Raw genomic sequence first — 17,162 nt, forward strand, 5'->3', positions numbered from 1 at the left:
CATGGCCGAGACTATGTTTTGCACCCTGTCCGTCCGTCCGTCCGTGTGTCCGTCCGTGTGTCCGTCTGTCTGCGGGGCGGCAACCACTGTTGGCCCGGTCGCTGCGAAACTGTGCACACACACTCCCTGAATGCCAGAGCCGAACCTCTGCCCGCATTTTTCAGATTGGCCTGTTATAGCGCCATCAGGAGGCCATTTTTTTGCAAAACACAGATTTTGTCCAAACATCACTCAAATCAGTACACAGTATCTCTATAGAGCATCGCAGTTCACGCCCCTTCCGGGTTCCACCGCAAAATACTCAATGCATTTTTCCCATTGACATTTCCAAAAATATTTATATCAATTAATTTAAGCCTATAATCAAGCCATCCAGGGTCCTGGTGAATCATGACCATAAAACGTTTGATTCTGTGTTTTTTTTTAACGGCAAAACAAAGGGTATTTATTAAATATAGTATATCATATAATTAAATATAAAATAAAAAAAATCACAGAAAAAAACGTTTCATGGTCATGATTCACCAGGACCCTGGATGGCTTGATTCTAGGCTTAAATTAATTGGTATAAATATTTTTGGAAATGTCAATGGGAAAAATGCATTGAGTTTTTTGTTCCGGCACCAGGAAGTGGGCGGGAACTGCGATGCTCTATAGTCATGTGATCAACACGGATCTGTCCCATTTTCCATATTCCATCCTGATTGGCTAAAATTGTCTTGAACAAAATGCTTGAAATCATGAACTTAACATGCGATTTTCGTGAAATTTTGCACGCACATGCCCACTAGGCCGAGGGAGAAATACCACTTGAACAATTTCAAATCAGCCTCATGGTGGCACTATAACAGGCCGATTCGCATTTTTACCTATAACTGCACCGATCTGTGTGAAACTTTGCACACACCCTCCCTAGAGGCCAAGGAAAAACCTTTGCCCTGCATTTTTCACACCTGCCTTTAAGACCGCCACCAGGAGGCCAACTTTTGTAAAACAATTTTTTTGCCATTACTCCTTCAGATTGTGTCCAAAAATCATGCACATCGGTACACAGTATCTCTATAGTCATGTGATCAACACGGATGTGTGGGATATTTCATAATCCATCCTAATTGGCTAACATTGGCTTCCAAAGTTTGCAGGATAGGTCCGTTTTGAACAAAATACCTCAAATCCTGAAAGCAGCGTGCAATTTCCGTGAAGTTTTGCATGCACATTCCCACTAGGCCGAGGAATAAATGCCACCCTTTTCACATTGGCCTGTTATAGCGCCACCAGCAGGTCTGATTTAGCGAACACATTTTTGAAACAAAATGCCTCAAATCATGAATGCAGTGTCCGATTGCCGTGAAAGGCCTAAGAAGAAATGGCACCATTTTCCCATTGGCCTATTATAGCGCCACCAGAGAGGCCACAATAACCTACCTGACCTGGCGGGAAGCACTTTTTCTAGTTATAAGTCGCTCTTGGACCCCACTTTGAGCATACAGCCCGTATTGCCACAATGTGAATTAGCATTGCTAGATTACTAGTGCTTATCATTTATTTATCATAGTATCATGGTGATTATTATTACTGTACAACTGCCTGCCTGACTGCTTTGCTTTTGACACGGATAAGCATAGTCTACAATCAGTGTTCCTCAAACTTTTTTAGTTTGTTGCTTCAGTAACCCCTTTCCCTGATTTCTGAATCCAATTATCCCCTTTAACGAGTGCAAAATTGTCCATGGCAAACTGAAAGTGAAACCCATATAGCTATGCTGTTATGAATGAATAATAGCCCACTTCTTTGACAATAACACTAAGACATGGAATGAAAGAGTTGAAATTAGTGCCTCCTGGGCAGATTTATTTTGTTTTCTATTCAATAACAGGTCTTTTTTTTTTACACAGATCATCAGGTTCACACAAAGTTTGTTGTCAATGTTTTATCATTAATCGTTTTTTTCTCCCTTCCCCATTTCCCACTTTCTCCCACGTGCCCCCTGAAGTAGGCTACAGACGTATACCCAAAGGCAGGGGTGGGCAACTTTAATGGTGGAGAGGGCCACTTTATTTCCATACTCACTCCAGAGGGCCACATTGCATATTATTATTATAATATTATAATATTATTATTGTTGTTGTCGGGCAGAAACTTCTTATCTCCATATTTAAACTTTTTTCGTAAATGAATGCCGTACTTCCCCATTCTATGTCACACAAAAGTTGCAAAAATAGCAGATCTATGTAGCTTGTAGATCTGCTATTTTTGAAATTTCATCCTGATTCTTTTTTTTTGCTATTTTTGAATTGGAATCCTGAAAAGTTACATTTTTATTTAATTTCAAATGCATTTAGTTATACTTAGGTTATCTTTTTGAACTTAAATACAAATACATTGGACATAAAAAAGACAATAGAATAATAATACTAGTCATTAAGCTACTAATATAGACCGAAGTAATTAAAGCGGGTCATGTTTGCGTGTTTGGAATTGTAACAGCTGAACTCAATAATATATCAGAACTACAATAACCTGCGGGCCGCATTAAGTGAAGGTGGGGGCCGCATGTGGCCCCCCGGGCCGCCAGTTGCCCATGTATGCCCCAAGAGGTACATGTACCCCCATTTGAGAATCACTGCCCTACATGATACGATGTTTCTGTTTGTTCATGGACACATTAAAGAGATGCTTACCACCACGGGTGATGAAAAAGTAATTATTAAGGTTGAAAAGAATCGGAGCTTGTATGACTCAGAGTCAAAGCCTATAGCAGTTGGCAAGAAATGGCAGCACTTTTTAAATTGCTGAATGTAGCAGGCAGTGTGCGTTGTGCAGTGCCAGGCAGGCACTTGGGGGCAGTGATGTAAAGTAACTAAGTGTATTTACTCAAGTACTGTACTCAAGTACTGTTCACTTTTGGGAATGTTTTACTTTACTGGAGTATTTCCAATAGTCAATACTTTAAACTTCTACTCCACTACATCTCAGAAGCAAATATTGAACTTTTTACTCCACTACAATTATTTGACAAATTTAGTTACTAGTTACTTTATAGATTTTGATTATTATTACAAAACATGATTAACCACTTCATCCCTTTGCATACTCAGGCTATTTGAAAATAGCCGATCCACAAGCTCACAATGTGCCGCTTTGCGACACATTGTGAGCTTGTAGATCTGCTACTTTGAAAGGGTTTTACAGTATATACATTTGGAAACTTGCGAAATGGTACATTCTGGATAATGAGTAGTTTTACCTTTAGTACTTAAGTATATATGTATGTCATTACTTTTGTACTTTTACTCAAGTACATTTTGAATACCTGACTTTTGGCATAGTGGTATTGATACTTTTACTCAAGTAAAACACTGTGTGTACTTCTTCCACCACGTTCCTGAACCTTTTACCTCCCTGCCATGCCATGATTCAGTGGATCACCACAGCCTCGCTCCACCGTCCAGAATCTCATCATTTCTCACATTAAGCACTCAACGTCCCTGACATCTATAGCTTCATTTAGGACTCCAAATACACACTGACTCCCCATGTACAGACAGTAAAATAATATGGCTTTCATTAAATTATTTACATACAAGATTAATCAAATGATGTAAGGAACTATTAAAATGACTAAACATCTTATTCTGTAATTCGTTCTAAGTGTAAAGGGAGGAAGATCCACAAGTCTCTCAGAGATCAATGCTATCCCGAGTCGCCTAAGGCTTCAGCCAATACTGAGAGCACGTCAGGTAAGATCTGACTCTCCAAGCTATAGACACTGGTCTCGTCTGAAATACAGGGAGGGCCAGCCCACTATTGGATTTGACAGTGGCTCTCAAAGTGGGGTCCCGGGACCCCCAGGGGTCCTAGAGTGGGTTCCAAGGGGTCCCAAGCAAAATGAGTTAAAGCAGCACTACAGTATGTAACATTTTTTTATGATTAAAATGTAATTCTGTCCATACTGTATGATAGAGTATGTTAATACAATATAGCTTATACAATTGGGGTGGCTATATCTTGTCTCCCTGCTCTTCTATTGAGACATTTAGATCGTGTCAAAGGCTATCACACCTAGACACAGGATCTGACACAAATTGTGACCTGAGGATCAAGATTCAATTTTTTTAGATGCTCTCAATATGGGTTACAAATATCGATAGCTTTGGATAACAACAATTATGTTTTATTTGCATCCAGTTGCCAGTTTAATACTGAGAACAGCCTTTTGCAAGGTATGGAAGCTGCGGTTTGTCAATAGCCAGATCAATAGAACCAGCATGCCGGTACAGGACTGTCCCGTCCGCATGAATCCATTAAGACCGGGAACGCATCTGTGTCATTTTAGATTTATTTGGCTTCTCAAAAATAGCAGATCTACAAGCTCATAGCGTGGCACTGAGTGCCGCGCTATGAGCTTGTAGATCTGCCAAAAAAAAAAAAAGTTTAAAGTCTTAATATATATTTTTAAAGCAAACATTTTTGCTTCTGGGGGTCCTTGGAACAAAATATTTTGAGATGGGGGCCCCGCGGCATTTTGGGGGTCCTTGACATGAAAAGGTTGGACCATGCACCACTGATATAGCAAAATTCTGTTAGAATTTAGAAAACACTTTTAGATATGTATTTGGCCGCGGACCCCATCTGAAAATATTTTGTTCCAGGGACCCCCCAGATATTTTTCGCTTTAAAAAAAATTATATATATATTCAACGATTTGCACACATTTTCACGATAAAGAAAATAGCCCAAATAAATCTCAATTTGAATGGGTTAAGGGTCTTCATTTCCTGCATTTATGGCTGAGGCAATACATACATCCAGTTTAGTTTAAACTGTAATCGAAACTTCCGCAGAGAACATTTTGCTGTCACGTTAGAGAATGTGTGTCCTTATTTTCACATAAACCAGCACTCTTCTCTTTCTACATTAAGAAAATGACTTTGTGTCGAAAAAGAGTGCTATTTTAAGAACAATGGCATTAACATGCATCAGATATCACATTATGGCATAGATATGGGGGGTGATTTAATTGAAATATCATCTGACTAATTCGGGCGGTCATCAATCTGACGATATTATATGCCATTAATACTGCCAACTTTAGCTTGTCAAAATGACATGGCAATTTTTTTGAATTATAAATTAGAATATAATATTAATATAATTATAAATTATCATCTCATAAAATGATGTATAATAGTGTAGTACTTACAGTATGGCCAACTTAGTTTATAATTTGGAAGTTAGAAGAATTTGGCATAACAGTTTCAAAGTATAAGTCTGCTATGTCTTATGCAGTATTATGTGGTTTCTAGTAATGGCATAATTCAAGTGTATGGTGTCTAATTTGGATATAACAAATAATACATGTTTTGTTTACTGTTTAATAAAGAAGGTATTGATTCTAGTCTTGGTCTAAGTGTATCAATGTATGGCTTGGTATTATGTCTTCTTTTAATATACTTAATAAATTGCAATATATAAAACAGAGCAAACAAACAAAACAAAACAAAACTGTAATACCATTATTGCTGTAATTACAACAAAAAAACAAAAATCATTTTTAACCTTTACAGACAGGTTTAACCAACATCTCACGTTGGCTATTGTCTATTCACTGTGCTATTTTGGAAGATGCACAGTCCAGTTATATCAATGGTGGAAAGTAAGTACATTTACTTAAGTACTATACTTAAAGCGGCACAATTTCACCTTTTTAATGAATAAAATGCAATCTGTGTGGTAGAGTATGTTAATACAATATAACTTATAGAATTGGGGTGGTTGTATTTTGTCTCCCTGCTCTTCTATTGAGACATTTAGATCGTGTCAAAGGTCATGTCTCACCTAGACACAGGATCTGACACGAATTTTGACCTGAAGGTCAATATTCAATTTATCCCCTGAGCAAGCAGGCGGGCTCTATTAGCTCAATGGTGTAACATTTCAGCACTGCCACTTGCGCAAGAAACCAGGTTCAAATCCGGGGTAGAAGAGGATAGTTACATACGCTTTACGTAAGGATTTTGTACGTTTCACTCCACTACAATTATTTGACAGCTTTAGTTACCAGTTACTTTGCAGAATTTGATTATAATTACAAAACATACATTAACCAATTAAGCCTTATGTTATACCTCGGATAGAATAACATTTACAGCCAGCTATTTTTTAAGAAGTTTGAAAAATTTTAGAACGTTTATAGTACCTTTACTTTGGTATTTTGATGCCATTACTTTTGTATTTTTACTCAAGTAAAATGTTGAATACAGGACTGAAAACAGGAATACAGGGCTTGTAACAGAGTAGTTCAACATTGACTACTTTTACTTAAAACAATACAAGTACTTTTTTCTCCCACCAGTGAGAGTACCTGTAGTATACCCTCTTAAAGAAAAGTGGATAGTCCTCTCTCCTATTTTCTTTGTGCGGTCAGTTAGAACATCGAGAGAGGCAACATACAAAGCAACATAACAAAAATAAAAGATAATGTAAAGTGACACTCCACAACAGGAGTGACACTCGCATCACTCCCCTTGTGACATTGTGTATTTTTACTTTGTCTTCTCTGCACTCTCAAAAATGATTGACTTAACCTGTTCGAACCGGGAACGCATCTGTGCAACCACTTCGTCCATATTTTATTCTTTTGGCTATTCAAAAATAGCAGATCTACAAGCTCATAGTGCGGCACTGTACCGCACTATGAGCTTATAGATCTGCTATTTTTTTTTAATCGGTGCAAATCTTTTTTAATTTTCAAAGCGAACGTTTTGAACTCAAGTCTAAGTTTATGGGGGTCCCTGGAACTAGATATTTTGAGATGGGGGTCCGCGGCCAAATACATATAATTGTGGGGGTCCTTGACATGAAAAAGTTTGAGAGCCACTGATATAGCAACATACGTTTTAAAAAATATATAATTGATTTAGAAGACATTTGTAGAATTCCCAGAAACAAAGATTTGAGTTAAAATGTTTGCTTTAAAAATATATATATATATTCAAAGATTTGCACGAATTTTCACGAAATAGCAGATCTACAAGCTCGAGCTTGTATATCTGCTATTTTTGAATAGCCAAAGAAAAATGACACCGATTCTTTCCAGGTCTAAATGGGTTAAGAGTTATTTTTTGCTCGGGCTGACAATGCGTGACATCAGTTTTGGGAGTATATTCTGAAGTGGAACGGTTTGTGTGCGTTTCTCAATATTCTTTGTAAACATGAAATTAAATCACTGGTTTCATCCACAGAAAGAAAAAAAACACTGATTTACATACAGTACAGTAAACAACGTTCCACCTAACAAGTACAAGAAAAACTGTGCAGATCTCCAGAGAAAGAGATGAAAAAAAGTCACACAGGATAGAACAAACTCGACACGTTCGTGGAACCTGGCATTATATTACTCAAGCAAGTTGTCGAACATGCTTCCATACTTGCAGAGGTGTTTTGTTGTTGTGTGTCGTAGAAATGTTAACGGCAGCAAGACAAGTTCAGGTCCTGTATGTCATTGGTTCTTAAAGTGGGGTCCGGGGTCCCCCAGGGGTCCTTGGGGGGCTACCAGGGGGTCCACAGCAAAATGTGTAAATATAGCGTCACTCTCATTTTAACCACCACAATAGCAGATATACAAGCTCATACCGCGCTATGAGCTTGTAGATCTGCTATTTTTTGAAAAATGCCTGGCAATTTTTTTTTTATACATTATCATTTTGGGGGTCCTTGACTTGAAAAAGTTTGAGAACCACTGCTGCATGTCATTGGTTTCCAAACTTTTTTTCAGCTGAGATGCAAATGTTTTGTTTGTATTTGCAAATCGGGGTGTCCAGGGGACCCATGCAGGCTTACAAAAAAATCCATTATAAATTAACGACTTAAGTATTTTCAACAGTGAAAAGAGCTGAAGCACCGTGACACGTGCATTTATGGATTTGATTTTTTTGGGGGGGGATATTTTTTTCTCCTTTTTGATATAATAATGAAAATCAATTGTACAAAATGGAAAATAAATTGAATATTTACAACCATAGACTGTATAAAAGAGATGGGACAAAGCCACACCTCTGCTTTCTACAGACCGAAAATGAAGCCTATTGTTTGGCTGTGTGCAATCCGCCATCTTTAATATACAATCGAGCACATCGGCTATCAAACGCTATTGCTTGAGACCAGACATGTGACCAAAGCGGAGGCGGGTCACCAGACATGTGACCAGGGAACCGGAAAACAATCCCCAAAGAATACTATTGGTTGGGTAGCTTGTCAATCAAGAGCCGGGGCGGGGAATGAATGCTATTGGTTGTGTAGGTTGTCAATCAAATCATCCCGACCCTCCTGGAGCATAGCCTACTTTATCGTCAATTTTAGAATAAATGGGACCATAATTTAGCAAAACGCATATCATGATCATTGAAAGGAGACTTTAAACTAGCGACTGGAAGCATATAATAGGCTATTTATGACAATTTGTTTTAAGGTAAGAAAATCTAGTCTAAAGTTCGTCAAAAACCCATCCGCTTACAATGAGAGAATATTCTTTCTGACACCTGCAGGCCACCTACAGGCCATTCATATGAACTCTTCCGTATCGGCCTCATTGTAAATATGTCAGGCTGGCCCCTTGTTTACAACCCACGAAAATGGGTCCGCGACCCCAACATGGGTCCCGGACCATTACATAGTTTTGGAACCAGTGCTCCTATAGCTTGTGACTTTGCTGGATGAAGAGAGACTCAATAGAGCAGGGGTCTTCAATGTTTTTCAGGCTTATAGCTGAGAGAGAGATGAAGCAGGACCCCCCTACTACAGTACATATTGTATGAAATTGTGCTGACTGACATACAGCGGTGCAATTGTGGATCGGACGAAATCGAGTATTAAAAAAATATTATCGGTTATCGGCTTAACTAACAATCGATTTGGGGGAATTTTTCTTTAAAAAATCTTTTTTTCTTTCACTCAAAAACAAAGTGAAAATAGCAAATCTTCAAGCTGACAATGTGTCGCATACATTGCAAGTCTTTCTTTCTCTTAGTTAGAACATTCCATGACTTCGGTATTTGACTTACACTCAAACATGGCACTGACTATGACCTTGTCATGTTGTATTTTGAGGTGAATTATTTCGTTTGATGTTCACTGAAAAGGAAACCCATCACTGGAGTACCTACAGTTACAGCCCCAAGTGGATCATTCTCTCTCTTTTTTATGTTTTCAACAAATGGAGTCATCCACTCTCCCTGGTTCCAGTCGGGGTCTTCCACGTTTTTCAAGCTTATACCTGAGAGAGAGATGAAGCAGGGTTCATCTTTTTCATAGATTTCTATGCATTTCATACATAGATTTCAATACATTGCCTCATAGTGTTTGTCAGTGTACATTTCACCTTTGGCTCTGTAGCTGTAGTTAGGATGTCTCCCCAACCCATGCTTGTCTTTTTATCGTTTTTAATCTAGCATTTTTGTCTTTATTGTTTTCGGGGTTTTTTTAGGCATTGTGAGCTTGTAGATCGGCCATTTTCGGCTTAATGTTCTCCTCAGAATAGGGATGCTGGGGTTCAAGTGGTTAATGAAAACACATCCTATCACACAAAGATTTGGTGGCCCCCCCTGCAGTAACTCTGAGGACCCCTTAGGGGTGCCGGGCCCCCTAGTTGAAGACACATGCATTGGTGATTGTAAGGGTGAATACCGGTAGCAGACATCTCACATGCATTTATTATGGAAGTCAGTGGGTTGAACTCATTCAGAGAGAACTCCGGGCCAGCAGGGGGCAGTCAGATCACAGAGCTGTCATTATGACCTTGTAGAATCATTTTGGGGAGATTTATTTGAGCAACTATGTTGGTTGCTATGGTAACCCCTCAGGGACGGGATGTAACTAGTATGTTTACTCAAGTACTACAGTACTTGAGTTAAAAAAAAAAGCAATAATTTATACTTCTACTCCACTACACATTATACTTTTTACTCCACTACAATTATTTGACAGATTTAAATTAGTAATAATTTAGGCCACAGGCCTATATATATATATATATATATATATATATATATATATATATATATATATATATATATATATATATATATATATATATATATATATATATATATATATATATATATATATATATATATTTTTTTTTTTTTAATGCGTTAACCAATTAAGCCCTATTTTATACTTTGGCTATTGTAGGACCTTGTAGATCGGTTGTTTTTGACACATTTCGCAAAATTAATTGGAATGAATGTGAAATGAGACATTCATGAGTTCTTTTAAGTTGGTACTTGAAGTACCAAAGTAATCCTTGATGTTGAAATGCATGAGGCGCTGCCACCCAGCAGGGTGCCCCTTCCCTAACAAAGACTCAACCCTCATAAATGTTGCATACCAAAAAAAAGTTATGAATTCATGGGCGGTTCGGGTTCGGTGATCTAGTTGGAAAAAGAAAAAGAGACAAATCAGCAACACTCGGTCACGTCTGAATCAAAAGAAAAGGCGCCCGCCATTGAAAAAACAATCGAGCGAGAGCACGTAAAAAGGGAAAAAACCCAATTATAGCGACGAGTCAATTTAGAGGGACGCAGTGAAATGACATGAAGATCAAAGTGAAAACAGGAGGAACATCAAAGGTGGGAGAGACAAAAGCTGCAGGGAGGTTGATGCCGGTTGCAGGGTTGCAACATCAGCCTCAGCCTCGGCACCGCAAAGCAAATTGGCACCAGGCATCTCGTTGTACAAGTCCTTGAGCCGAAGCAGGGATATCGCATTATTTATTTATTTATTTATGTGTGTTTTTTTTTTTTTTTTTTTTTTTTTTCTCTCTCTCTTTTTTTCTTTCTTTCTTCCTTATCCCATTAAGACCGGGAACGCATCTCTGTGTCGTTTTAAGATTTCTTTGGCTATTCAAAAATAGCAGATCTACAAGCTTGTAGATCTGCAATTTTTGAAAGATCGTGAAAATGTGTGCAAATCTTTGAATATACATTTTTAACTCCAATCTTTGCTTCATTGGGGTCCCTGGAACAATATATTTTGAGATGGGGGTCCGCGGCCAAATACATATCATTTTGGGTGGTCCTTGTCCATGACATGATAAAGTTATATTATATATAACATACGTTTTTTTCAAAAAACTGTTATGATTTAGAAGAAATGTGTAGAATCCCCAGAAGCAAAGATTTGAGTTACAAATGTTTGCTTAAAAAAAAAAAACATATATTCAGACATTTGCACACATTTTCATGTTTTTTTTTTCTTCAAAAATAGCAGATCTACAAGCTCATAGCGCGTGCTATGAGCTTGTATATCTGCTATTTTTGAATAGCCAAAGACCGGTCTTAGTGGGTTATACTCCCAGTGGTACCATGGTGAGACCTTTAGCTGGGTCCGCGGTCGGCAGTCAATCTCTGCGCTCAGACCCCCGGAGCGCAGGTGAAATAGAAGGGCTTTGGAGAGAGTGTATACAAAGCCACGTGATGCTGTTGCATCATGTGTCCTCTACTCCATGTTTGCTGTGCTGGGGAGGCTGTGCCTCGGGTGCTGAGTGACATACAGCGGTGCAACTGACCAATCGATGTAATTGATTATTACTACAAATATTATCTGTTGTCGGTTTAACTAAACATAATCGATTTGGGGGAATGTTTCTTTCAAATGTCTTTTTTTCTTTAAATCAAAAACAAATAGTGAAAATGGAAAATCTACAAGCTTACAATGTGTCGCATTGCTGGTAGATTGGCTATTTTGACAGTTGATTCGTTCTATAAAAAGAACTAAAACAAATTAGCAAAGAACACGTTTCTTGATTATTCGATTAACAAAACCATTCAGTAGAGAAATCGCTAAGAAATGAATGAATAGTTGTAGCCCTAACGACATACAGAGCTGAGAATGGTAAAGGAAAAACATAGCAAGTCTTTCTTTCTCCTAGTAAGAACATTCCATGATTTCGGTATTTGTCTTACACTCAAACATGGCACTGACTATGACCTTGTCATAGTCGGTGCCAAAATGTTGTATTTTGAGGTGAATTGGACTTTTTCTTCTCTCTTTCGATTGACGTTCACTGAAAAGGAAACCCAATCACTGCAGTTACAGTCCCATGTGGATCACTCTCTCTTTTTTGATGTTTTCAACAAATGGAGTCATCCTCAGTCTCTGCCTCGCTCAAAGTCCCAGTGTTTATTTCACACTCACATGGCACTTTACAAAACTGAAATATGTGAATATTTACGGTATCCATGACAACTGAGGAATCATTCTAGACTTGGATAGCCTAAAACAGCATGGTTCCCAACCTTTTTTGGGGTTCCACTTGAACATTTTGAAAGTGTTCGCTGCCCACCCCATCCGACCACTAAACACGACTGAGGTGTTTAGATAACCCATTAAGGGCGCGCTCCAACCGCACTTTTATTTTGCCTCTGGGGCAGAATCTGCCAATGCTTTGTCAATGTAAATGCGTGGATTCACGCAAGAGCGGATCTTTCCGCCTGTCGCGCAGACCGTGCGTTTATCTGCTCTACGCGACTTGTCCATTTGAAGCAGAAAACTGCTGGAGGCAGGAGCTGATTTTCCCCCTCTGTCCAATCGGGTGAGTGGAAGGCGGACCGTCCCAAGACTCAGGAAGCAACATGGTGCTCAAGGCAGAAGGCGGTGCGGGCTAAGGGGAGGGTCATGAAAGTGATCCGCTGGCTGCAAAAAACTGTGGCTGCGCACAACCCGCGTTTAACGCTAGCCGACCATGTTTTGGTGGGAGCGTGCCCTATAAGACCTGAAGCCGATTTTACAAAATGTGTTCTAAATCCCAACAGTTTTCTGAAAAAAACATATGTTTCTAGTGGTGCTCAATCTTTTTCATGTCAAGGACCCCCAAAATGATATGTATTTGGCCGCCGACCTCCATCTCAAAATAGTTTGTTCCAGGGACCCCCCAGAAGCAAAGATTTGAGTTAAAAATATTCGCTTTAAAAATATATATATTCAAAGATTTGCACACATTTTCAAGATTTTTTAAAAAATAGCAGATCTACAAGCTCGTAGCGCGGCACTCGGTGCCGCGCTATGAGCTTGTAGATCTGCTATTTTTGAATAGCCAAGGTGTAAAATAATGAAGTTGGGAACCCACTGGGATCCCACAGAAGGTTGGGAACCCACTGTTCTACTGCATTCGGCTTTTAATCCAATAAGACCGGGAACGCATCTGTGTCATTTTTTGATTTCTTTGGCTATTCTAAAATAGCAGATCTAGCCGCGCTATGAGCTTGCAGATCTGCTATTTTTGAAAAATCTTGAACATTTGTGAAAATCTTTGAATACATGTATTTTTTTAAACAACATTTTTAACTCAAAGCTTTGCTTCTGGGGGGTCCCTGGAACAAAATATTTTGAGATGGGGGTCTGTGGTCACATACATTATCATTGTGGGGGTCATGGAAAAGTTTGAGAACCACTGATATAGCAACTATATATTTTTTCAGAAAACTGTTAGGATTTTGAAGCCATTTGTAGAAGCGGCCACAGGCCTTAATGGGTTAAAAGACATCGAGAGGAATGGGATAGATGTTTTTTTCGTATCCTTTCATGTTCGTTCGGGTTCAGCGGAGTGGAGTGCTACTTATGGTTTTTCCGATTGGATATCTGGGCTCTGATATAGAGGGCATGCCATGGTTCTGGAGAGGGCAGAATCCAAAAGGCCCAGCAGGTCAAAATCCCTGCACACATTGTATCATCACTGTCTTTTTTTCTTTTCTTTAATAAATCAGTGCTATTGAACACCTTTTATGTCTGTGTGTGGGTTTTTACAAATATTGAACCAATGAAAAGTATTAGAAAGCCTAACTCCACTGGATACTCAAACTGTCATTTAAACCACCTAACTCCAACTAAGTTTTTTAATGTTTTGTTCTGATTTCTTCATTCTAATCAATGATGGACATAACTATCTCCACATTAATGGTCAAAAACCCTCCTAACTCCCATTGAGCTGTATTTGGGTAAAGTGATGATAACATAAGGACATAAGTATCTGACAATGTATAAAGTCACAATACCAACTCTGATAAGGAAATATTGCGTCGTTTTAAAACATGTTTTTTTTTTTTTTTTTTTTTTTTAAAGTTAACATCTTGGACATTGTTGGTTTCTGCCCGATAGCCGAGATATGCTTCTTCTCGTCTTGAAGAGTGGGTAGTAGGCTCTTTGTTGACAGCTGCAGAGAGAGACAGCCCATGGGCACGCGGATCTCTCAGAGGTACGATTAATACACACCGCGGCGAGATGGACAGAGACAAAGTGCCCGCAGATCCACTGTCTTTGGCAGATCCGAGCACAGAACCCTCCCCCATGCATCATCATTATCCGGAAGAGTCCTGCGACAGCATATCAGTGACAGCAGTGTAACCAATCATATCGCATCACAAATGACATGAGAACACCACAACGCTGGATGGCTTGGGGCGATATTACTTCAAATCAACATCACCATGATTTCAAACTTTTGCCACGATTATGATTCATTTACGATTATAAAACAATGAAGAAAAGCTAAAATAGCTGATCTACAAGCTCACAGCGCGTCACGACGCGGCGCGTTGTGAGCTTGTAGACAATGGTGGAACAAGTACTCACAAGTTTTACTTAATTAAAAGTATCAATACTGCAATGTAGAAATACTCTGTTACAAGTAAAAGTCCGCAATTCAAAATGTACTTGAGTAAAAGTACAAAAGTATTGGCATCAAAATGTACTTAAAGTACCAAAGGTAGAAAGTACTCATTATGCAGAATGTCCCATTTCACAAGTTTTCAAATGTATAAAATTTATACAAATCTTTTGAAAATGGCAGATCTACAAGCTCACAATGCGTCGAATCGTTTGTAGATCGGCTATTTTCAAATGGCCGAAAGGTATCTAGAGCTGAAGTGGGTAATGTATGTTTTGTAATAATAATCCAAATCTACAAAGTAACTAGTAACTAAAGTTTTCAAATAAGTGTAGTGGAGTAAAATAGAGTATAAAATAGAGTATAATATTTGCCTTTGAGATGTAGTGGAGAAGTAAAAGTACTGAACATTGGAAATACTCCACTAAAATAAAAAATACCTCAAAATTGTACAGTACGTGAGTAAATGTACTTAGTTACTTTACAACACTGCTTGTAGATAGCCTACTAGATAGTCTATTGTCACTGTTTTTGTACACAGCCATTTCGCAACAAAGTATAATACAGGATTATAATTATTTGGTGTCGGTCGTTATTGGAAATCAAATGTAAAAATTGTCCTTGATTATTCAATTAACCTTAATTCATGAGCAAAATTGAGTCAGTTTAATGGTTCAAAATATCAATTTGTTTTCGGTTAACTGCCCAGGCCAGACCTACTGGAACAGGGGTGATGCAACTTTGATGATGGAGAGGGCCACTATATTTCCACACTCACTCCAGAGGGCCACATTGCATACTGTCGGGCAGATACCTCTTATCTCTGTATTTTAACTTTTTCCGTAAATGCCCTACTTCGCCATTCTAGGTCACACAAAGGTAGCAAAAATAGCCGATCTACAAGCTCAAAACGCGTTACAGTGTGACACGTTTTGAGCTTGTAGATTGGCTATTTTTGGTATTTTTTTATTGGAATCCAGATTTGTTTTTTTGCTATTTTTGAATTGGAATCCTGAAAAGTAAAATGTTTATTTAATTTAACATAAAAATTAAAATAGATTTTAATACTAGTCATTAAGCTACTAATATAGAAGTAATTAAAGCGGGTCATGTTTGCATGTTTGGAATTGTAACAGCTGAAATCAATAATGTATCAGTATTCCGATATTAACCCTGTGGCCCGCATTAAGTGAAGGAGGGGGCCGCCAGTTGCCCATGTATGTACTGGAAGGAACTCTCAAAGACGAGGCTCGGACTTGAGCTTTCGGTGGGCGTACTGCAAAGTCGGCGCAGTGTGGGAAAAAAGTTGTGAAATGTAGATTAAAGTGGACCACAGCTGTCTGTCGGATTTACAGTCAAGAACGAAGCGCAATTAAACGGAGGGCAACGGTCACCTGCCTTCAGATGACATTGCTTTATTCCCTAATTGTAAAGCCGTGTAATAGCACGAGAGAATTGAAAATATTGCTTAAATCAAGGCTGCCATGGTGTGTCATCTCGCAAAATTGCTTTTTCTTCTCATTTGCTCGGGTCATATATCCCATTTATCACGCCAGTACCTCTTGGCACTTACCTCTATTAGTAACCAAGGCTAAAAGTGGAACGGGGAGTAGAATGGGTTTTATTTCATGGTTCAACCTTGTTCATTTGCAAAGTGATCAGTGTTGTTCTATAATTTCATTGAATAGGGACAGTGCGTTCTGCACAATCTGTCTGTGCGCCTGCATTATTTCCACTGCAAAGCATCTGGATTGCCGCTGTAATGAATATAATGCTGAAAAAAGATCACTAGCACATGCTTATAAAATTGCTTTAACAACCGTAACTATCTGCTGATATGAATCATCAGTAAATATGTGATTATAATTGATTTTGTTCTAATGGAATCCTAATCTAATTTAATAGGACTACGTGTCAGAGTTTTGCCTCAGTATATCATTATCAATTACGTGTTGATGGTAAAATATTAAAAAGCTGTTAAACGTGTTAATCTCTGAGAAAATTGGTTTCTTCTGAATCTTGCCGTTTCAACTCCAGGGGAAAATACGGTGCTACGCGTTAGATTTACGCAGTGGTGGAAGAAGTACTCAGATATTTTACTTAAGTAAAAGTAGCACAATATAAAGATAGTAGTAAGGGAGAAAAAGGCCTGTAAAATGCCTGTGTTCAAAATGTTACTTGAGTAAAAGTACAAATGTATTGGCATCAACATATAGTACCAAAAGTAAAAGTACTAAAATGTCTGAAAATATCCAATCTACAAGCTCACGACACGTTGTGAGCTTGTAGATCGGCTATTTTCAAATAGCCTATGCATAGGGCTGAAGTGGTTAATGTATGTTTTATAATATAATAATTCATATCTGCAAAGCAACTAGTAAACTAAAGTTTTCAAATAATTGTAGTGGAGTAAAAGTACAATATTTGCCTTTGAGATGTAGTGGAGTAGAAGTAAAAGTATGAAAAATTGGTAATACTCCAGTAAAGTAACAACACCTCA

Source organism: Gymnoscopelus braueri (genome assembly GCF_963280865.1).
Source record: "Gymnoscopelus braueri genome assembly, chromosome: 18".
Classification (NCBI taxonomy): Eukaryota; Metazoa; Chordata; class Actinopteri; order Myctophiformes; family Myctophidae; genus Gymnoscopelus; species Gymnoscopelus braueri.